Here is a 9,374-nt window from a genome sequence, read left to right as displayed (position 1 = left end):
TACTTCTGTAGAATTGCTTTTGATGTTTCTCATTCCATGCTCTGATGTAAAGCAGACTTTTGTTTAAAAATATCATTAGAGATATCTGTTCAGGGTCATAGTCAGTAATCATCATATTGGTGTATCCATACTCTAGATCACTCTTACAGTTTAGAGTAAGTCTCTCCAATCCTGGACACTTTGGAAATCCAGATCCCACTAGACACCATAATTTTTTATAAAGAATCTAAGTGTAGTTGTGATATCAAGATACCTGAATTTTTATAGCCATCAGGAACTAAAATACAGGCTATGCTAACTATGTCAAATTTACAAACTCACCAACATATCTGATGCTTATCCCCCAAACATAGGCTAATTCAATCTACATAACATTTGAAACACTTTTGTTTAATAACTTCTAGTCCGCTGTGCTCCAACAATTCTACCCATGTGGAATGCTTAACGTGTTTTGTGTTATTTTTTAAACTGTTTATGTTTTTTAAGTTTTGCAAGTACATAGTGTGGTTATTGTGTAAATTGATAATGTAAAACATCTTATAGCTACAAAGGCTTTTCTATGAAATTTAATTGCATTTCTTTGGAAACGCTTGACAAAGATGCATTACAACCTTACAATTAGAGTGTGAAACTACAAAAGATGGGAGATATTTGTTAAAAAAAAAAAAAAAAAAGAAAGGAAGTAGAAAATTCTTGACTAGGTATGCCTCACAAAGGTTTCTAAGTTATTGCTCCAATGCAAAATAAATAAATAAACAAATAAATAAATAAAACTAGAAACGACATATTATATATTATTTTTAGTTCATGAAAAAAAATCATAATAAGCTCCAATTAGCAGGCATGTGTTTGTAGAAAAAGCCTTAATGCTCCATGTAAAAAATATGGAGACTGAGGGGAGTCGGTCTGTAGCACGGCAGGTTAAGCGCAGGTGGTGCAAAGCTCAAGGACCAACATAAGGATCCCCACGTGCAGGGGAGTCACTTCACAGGCAGTGAAGCAGGTCTGCAGGTGTCTCTGAGTCTCTTTTCTTCTCTATCTCCCCCTTCTCGTTCAATTTCTCTCTGTCTCTACCCAATAACAAAAAAATATTTTTAAATGATTTAAAAAGAAGATATGCAGAATAATAACACAATTATAGCAGTAAAATCCCAATATTTAGATTAAGTATATATTCATTGCTTTAACCAGTTTTAACTGATGATCTTCAGTGTTTGAAATAAATCTACCATCCTAGTTTCTACATCCCTGTGGCAACAAATGGTCAGTTACTTTTGCTTCAGCTTCTTTAACCATCTATGTCACTCCGACCTGTATTTAGAGTGAGCTGAACATACTTGGTGCAAGTGAAAAATAATTGAATGAAAAAATCACATTTAATCTTTAATCAGTTGTGTAGGCTTTTGATTACCTTTTTATTGTAATTGAATATTTAGAAAACCATTTTTTAAAATTCTTTAAAGTTTTTTTAAATTTATTTTCCCTTTTGTTGCCCTTTGTTATTGTTGTTGTTGTTATTACTGTTATTATTATTGATGTCGTCATTGTTAGGACAGAGAGAAATGGAGAGAGGTGGGAAAGACAGAGAAGGGGTGAGAAAGATATACAGCTGCAGACCTGCTTCACCTGTGAAGTGACTCTCCTGCAGGTGGAGAACCAGGGGCTCAACCGGGACCCTTACTCTAGTCCTTGCGCTTTGTGGCACATGCACTTAACCCGCTGCGCTACCACTCGACTCCAAAGTAAAAATTTTTTTAAAAATCTTCTCTAGGATTTATTTATTATTAAGGGAAAACATTTTTCTTCTATAATAAATGCCCAGTTCAGTGTCACAATTACAAAAATCTATGCTCTCACTCACTTCAAAAAATAGTTCTTATCCAGCTCAGAACTGTTTTCTCCAACTAACTTTCTCTCTAGTGTTAGCTACTTAATGCATATTTTCACCCATATATTCTTCAGAACTAAATGTACAGCAAATGACCATTAGACCTTGTTTCTCTCATGATAGGATATACTGATACAATCTTATACTGCAGTTAATTTCTTTATTGAGATAATGTTGGCTTACATGACTGAATTTTGTTCTAGGTGAAGTATTTAAAGATTTGTTTCTTTAAATTGTGTGTAACCATACCATACCCACACATTGTTTCCAGTATTTCACCCATTTTTGGGTTTTTGTGCACACCAGGTACTTAAACAAGGGCCTTAATACAAGTGGAGCATACTACCTGCCACTGAGCTACAGACCTGGTTCCACTATTTTTCAGTTTTTTGCATAGCAGTGTGAAAAATGTTCAAGCATGTATATTTTCTCCATATTTTATGCCTTTAATTTGATTAGCATCCAAGAAGAAGCAGAAGCAAAAGAGGCAGTCATGGGATATGTGTGTTCACATCTCAGTGAGTATTGTCCAAATGTCTAAATAATGATTAATAAATTATACCAAATTTATTGAAATAGAATTTACATGTAACACTATTACTTTCAGGTCTGTAGAATAATCTTTTAACATTTGTACGTCTGGCTAAATAATCACCCCAGTGTGACTAAATTATCACCATAGTCTGCCTAAATAATCAGGTCTAGTTAATATCTATCACTGCAGTTTCACTTCTTGAAAACTTTCAAGATCTACTCTTATGAACACTTGAATATATAAAACAATTAGCTGGAATTACATATATATATATACATATATATATATATATGTAGTTAAATTTGAAGAGAGAAAGAGATACCACCATAGTAAAGCTTCCTTCCATGTGGTAGGTTCCAAGTTAGAAACTGAGTTGTGTACAAGACAAAATAACATGAGCTGTTTCTCTGCTCCCATGTTTTTAACTTAGGTTTTGTTTATTTGTTTGTTTGCTTTTAGATAGAGACAGAAGGTAGAGAGTCAGATAGAGAATGAAAGACGCTGCAGAGAAAGCTTTCTTCAATACGATAGGGGGCCAGACTTGAACTTGTGTTACAAATATTTCAAAGCAACACAGTATCCAAGTTAGCTACTTCACCAGCCCCCACCAACTTTTTTTTTTAAAACCAGAACTTTGCTCAGTTTTTGTTTAGGGTGGTGGTGAGAACTGAACCTGGGATCTGAGAGATTCAGACCTGAGAGTTGTTTTGGCTAATCATTAGGTAATGAAAGAAAGAAAAGGAAAATACAGTGTTCTCTGTTCATTATACTCAAAGTATGATTTTTACTTGTTGGGATATCTTGTTTTTATTTATGATGAGCAAAATGGATTAAGGGACATAGGCATAATTAACATAATGCTGACATTAAAAGCATATGACAGGGAGTCGGGCTGTAGTGCAGAGGGTTAAGCGCAGGTGGTGCAAAGCACAAGGACCGGCATAAGGATCCCGGTTCGAACCCCGGCTCCCCACCTGCAGGGGAGTCGCTTCACAGGCGGTGAAGCAGGTCTGCAGGTGTCTATCTTTCCTCCTCTCTGTCTTCCCCTCCTCTCTCCATTTCTCTCTGTCCTATCCAACAATGACAACAACAATAATAACTACAACAATATAACAACAAGGGCAACAAAGGGGAATAAATAAATAAAATAAAATATTTTTTTAAAAAGCCTATGACAGACACACATAACTCACAAGGAATTGTCGGTATGAGAGACTATTTACACAAGCCTCTGGCTGGAGTGCCCTATTTTTTGGCTTTTCTCCTCTTCGCTTTCTGCTGTGCAGATGTCCCCTCAGACTAGTGCCAGTTCCCGCAAGAGTTAATATGATATTCTCAAAGTACCCTTCCCAACCGTTTTTGCCCTATAAAGCCCTTCTTCATCCACCCCTCTCTCTCTTGCCCGGTTTTCGCCTCAGTGGTTAGATGCAGAAAAGGGTGTTGCACGAGGTGGCCATTTTGGCTAGCTCCACATGGCCTGAACCACTGCGCTCTAACCCAACTCTGAGGTGCGAATAAACAATTGTCTTCCCTTTCTGCTCCAGATCTCTTCTCTCTCTCTCTCCTCCACGTCACAGCATGACAGCTTTCTTCTGTTATTGTTTTGCTGTTGCTATTCCTGTTGATTTTCTCCCCTGACCCAAGGAGAGTCCCTCCCTGCAGGACCTGTATGTGTTGAATTTGAACTCTGGTGAAGTAAGTTTAAAACACTTGGCATATTTCTTTTTCTTTCTTTCTTTTTTACTTTTTTATTAGTGATTTAATAATGATTAACAAGATTATAAGATAACAGGGATACAATTCCATAGAGTTCCCACCACCAGATTTCCATGTCCCAAACCCTCCTCTGGGAGTATGGACCAAAATCATTTTTGGAGTGTAGAAGGTAAAAGGTCTGGCTTCTGTAATTTCTTCTCTGCTGAACCTGAACATTGGCAGGTCGATCCATACCTCCAGCCTCTTTCTATACTTCTCTAGTGGGAGAGAGCTCCAGGGAGGTGAATTTTCAGAACACACTGCTGATGTTTTCTGCCCAAAAATGTCAGGATTGTGTCATGGTAGTGTCTTCAACTTCATGGCTGAAAGGTAGTAAGATATAAAGCAGGACAAACAGTTTAATAAATAAATAGGAACCCAAAAGTAAGAATGGAGCAGGTGTTTTTGTGTGGAAAGAAGCTAGGAAGTTGGGGAGGAGCCCAAACCCAGTGTGATCCCCGGAAAAAAGTAGCTTTCAGCCTGGGAATCTCGGGAGAGGGAAGAATTCCTGATCATCACTGGTAAGGGAGAGCAAGGGGTGGTCAGGGTGACACCAAGAAAGAGTCCTATACCCCACTCTTGGGCTGGCAAACAGAAGCCAAAAGGACAAAGGAAAGGAAAATCCTTGGCTTGACTATTTCTGAGTTCACCCTGTCCCCTAACCCCAAAACAAGCCCCCATGGGGCTGGCCAGCTGCCCTAGCAGCCTTCTTGTATAGCTACATTCTTAGCCAAGATTCCAGAAACTACCAAATACTGAGAGGAAAATATTGGTGGAATACTTTCCCACTAAACCTCAAAGACATCTTTGATGATTCAAACTCAATTGCAAGGAAGACTAAAACAAAAACAAACCAATGGGGCTACATCAAATTGAAAAATTCTGCACAAAGAAACCATCACACAAACAAAGAGACCCCTCACAGAATGGGAGAAGATCTTCACATGCCATACATCAGACAAGAGTCTAATAACCAAAATATATAAGGAGCTCAGCAAATTTAACAACAAAAAAGCAAATGACCCCATTGAAAAATGGGCAGAGGATATAAATAGAACACTCACTACAGAAAAGATCCAAAAGGCTAACAAACATATGAAAAATTGTTCCAGGTCACTGATTATCAGAGAAATGCAAATAAAGACAACACTGAGATACCACCTCACCCCTGTGACAATAGAATACATCAAAAAGGACAGCAGCAACAAATGCTGGAGAGGTTGTGGGGACAAAGGAACCCTTTTGTACTGCTGGTAGGAATGTAAATTGGTCCAACCTCTGTGGAGAGCATGGAGAACTCTTACAAGGCTAGATATGGACCTTCCAAATGACCCAGTAATTCCTCTCCTAGGAATATACTCCCAGGACTCCATAACATGTAACCAAAAAGATATGTGTACACCTATGTTCATAGCAGCAAATTTCGTAATAGCTAAAACCTGGAAGCAACCCAGGTGCCCAACAACAGATGACTGGCTGAAAAAACTGTGGTATACACAATGGAATACTATGCAGCTATTAAGAACAATGAACCCACCTTCTCTGACCCATCTTGGATGGAGATAGAAGGAATTATGTTAAGTGAGCTAAGTCAGAAAGATAAGGATGAGTATGGGAAGATCCCACTCATCAACCTTCTCATGCAACTTCTCATGAGTGAGAAGTTGAGAAAGAAGAACAGAAAGGGAAACTAAAAGCAGGATTTGACTGAATTTGGAATAGGGCACCACAGTGTTTCCTTTTTATAAATAAAAATTATTTTAAAAATATATAAAAAGAAGCTAGGAAGTCTTTTCTAGGTGTTTCATGTGGCCAATGAGTTTATTAATTTTTGCCTGAGCCCAATAGCTAACATACAGGTTGACTAAAAGTACTGTGTGAGATCCTGCCATATTTCTAGCTAGCCTTTTCCTCCTTCTATATGGTTTTTTGTACCTAAATGAATATGTGTTTTCATAAACCCAGGCAAAAGCCTCCAGAATTTCTTTTTTACTATTATTGCTGCGAAAGACTAATATCTATCCAATTATTAAAAGTTTACTATACATCAGACTCAAGTGAGGGCACAAGCATCAATGAATATATAGCATTTCTGGCAATTTTCCCTATTTCATGAAGCTTTCAGGACTTGTTTATTTATGTTGATTTTTTTCAGAAAAAAAAGTTACTTTAATATTTGTTCCACAGATCTATACATACATTTATTTTAATCTAAATGTATATATAGTCCTATAATAGTATAGCTTTGTAGATCAGTCATTTAGATTTCTCTTTAAATGTCTTTTTAACTAATTCCTAATGTGAGTGTCCTTTTAGAAAAGCCTAAACATTTTTATATCGATGAAAATAGACAACAGTAATGAGAAAAATAAATGTTATCACAGCAGTCTCCAAAGACCTATTTTTCTCTCATGTCGAAAAACAAAATCCATACCACTTTTAAAGACTATAGAGAGAATGCAAATCACCACCATGTATTAAAAGCCACTACAATTAATTAACAGGGATCAGTGATGTTGGCCTCCTCCCAAACATCACTATGGATAAGAAAAAAATGCATAGGCTACTGTACTTTCTGCATACATTAAGAGTTTGATATTTATAGCAGTAAATAGAAAAGTTAATAGGAATGAGAGAATTTAGGAAACGCAGAGTGATTATATTGATTATGATCATTTCACAGATATATTTGTATATATACTCCAGTGATATGGCCTAAAATGGCATTCACCTTTGAGGAGGTCTTAATGACCCTCTCTTTAGACATAAAACATGGGTATAAACTGAAGGAACCCACATGAAGTGCTTCTTGACATGTGATTTGTGGTTGAGAAGTAAGAGAAATCTAAAAGGCAACTGGGCATCTGAGAGAAGAAAAGGCAGCTTCTGGACTCTCAAGAGAAGACTCATTCCCTTCCAAGTTATTTTTTCAGCTAATCTCATTCTATCTATTATGCATGAGTTTGTGGTCAGTGAAGTCAGTCATCCATACATTTTGCTCTCCACTAATCAGAGAAAGGAGGTCTCGAAACTTTACATCAGGCTCAACCTGACGCTGTTGACTGGCTACGGAAGAAGGGCAAACGCTAGAAGAAGAAGAAGAGAAAGGAACAAAAGCTGCTGTCAAGATGTATTTGACCTAGCAGCTTGCCAACCAGAAGGACAGCTTTCAGCATCTGACCACACATGGAACCTCAATATTGTAGACCCTTGCTTTCTTGTATTCTTAGTTTATTTTGATTAAGGAATGTACTTTTTACCAGTGGTACCGTATGGCACATAGATTCTTAAATTTCTAGAAAAGCTTGCTAAGTATTGAATAATTGGTTTGCTGTTTGGTATGTCACTACTAGAAAGATTACACTTGATAGGCATTTTAGCTAACGGCAAGGAAAAAGAACGAGAGGGAAAGTCTTGAAAGAGCAGCTGTTAAAATGAAAAGTGCACTTAATTTGTCATGAATAGAAGATTAACAGAAGTCAATTTCTATTCCTAAATTTAATCTCTATATACAATTATTTGGTGCATTTATTATATCTTTTCTATCCCTCTTCCCTAAAGGCAAGGAAAAAGGAAACACTTTTGCAAAGGAAGCTATTTAAATAAAAATGTATTTAATTTGTTATGAATAGGAAATTAATAGAAGTGTTTTCTATCCCTGAATTTCATTGGCAAATAAAACTCCTCAATGCATTTGTGTTATCATTTCTTCTTCTCTTTTAAGATTAATCTTTATTTATCGGGTAGAAACAGAAAAAAATCAAGAGGGAAAGGGAAGATAGAGTGGGAGGGAAACAGAAAGACACCTGTAGCATTGCTTCACCACTTGCAAAGCTTTCCTCATACAGGTGGGGACAGTGGGTTAAAATCTGGATCCTTGCTCATTGTAACATGTGCTCTCAACCAGGTGTGCTACCACCTGGCCTCCACTTGTGTTATCTTTTCCACAGTTTCATAAATGAAAAGATTATATGATTGGTGATTTTTTCCCTTTCTTCTGCCCACTTGATTCACCAGTGCAATATGTGTGTGTGTGTGTGTGTGTGTGTGTGTGTGTATGTGTGTGTGTATGTTTTCTCTAGTTGAGTGGCACTCCATGTGCATCCTTTCTGAAGATGTATAGTGGATGGAAGAGGATGATCATCCCCAACAGAGGAAACTATTTTCAGCCAAGGATACACAATTAGCTATACCGCCCCCCCCCCCCGACACACCAGGACCTCTCAACAAATTAGCTATGTCCAAATAGCATTCCCAAATCTCATTGTCAACATGACTAAACAGAACTCATTATGTTTATATAATATATGCTTATCCTTTGGGAGCAGGGCGGTGGTGCAGCAGGTTTAGCGCACACGGTGTGGTGTGGAGCGCCTAAGAATCCCGGTTCCATCCCCAACTCCCCACCTGTAGGGGGGGACGCTTCACAGGTGGTGAAGCAGGTCTACAGGTGTCTATCTTTCTCTCTCTCTCTGTCTTCCCCTCCTCTCTCCATTTCTCTCTGTCCTATCCAACAATGACGACAGCAATAACAATAATAGCAATAACTATGATAAACAAGGGCAACTAAAGGAAAAAAACAATAAATAAATAAATAAATAAATATGTTTATCCTCTCTTGTGCTGAAGCCCAATGAATGATTCTATCATATAGCAAGTTGTTGGCAACACTGTGAATTCTTCATTCATCCACATCCAGTTAGTTGCTAATTCCTGTCAATTCTTCATAACTACCTTTCTTTCTCTCCCTCTCCCCCTCCCCCTCTCCCTCTCCCTCTCCCTCTCCCCCTCCCCCTCTCCCTCTCCCTCTCCCTCTTCCTCTCCCTCTTCCTCTACCCTCTCCCCCCCTCTCTTTTAACATTTTATGTTTATTTTAGATAGCAATAGAGAGGAATTGAGAGAGAAGGTGAAAATGAAAGTGGGACAAAGAGAGAGAGAATCTACAGCGCTGCTTCACCACTTGGGAAGTTTCCTCTCTTTAAGTTTCCTCTCAAGTAACTTGAACCTGGGCCTTTGCACACTGTTATGTATACACTCAACCAAATGCACCACCACCCCACCAATTATCTCTTGATCCTCCTCTTATTCCCCTAACTCAGACTACCATTATCCATCCTGTTGAATTCTTAGTAGTGCTTACCTTTTTGAGCGCTGTCTCCCACCTTCATCTTTTTCCATTTCAACAGTGAACTCATC

Source organism: Erinaceus europaeus, chromosome 7 (genome assembly GCF_950295315.1).
Source record: "Erinaceus europaeus chromosome 7, mEriEur2.1, whole genome shotgun sequence".
Classification (NCBI taxonomy): domain Eukaryota; kingdom Metazoa; phylum Chordata; class Mammalia; order Eulipotyphla; family Erinaceidae; genus Erinaceus; species Erinaceus europaeus.
The sequence above is the reverse complement of the archived record's forward strand: the minus strand, read 5'-3'. Positions refer to the sequence as shown.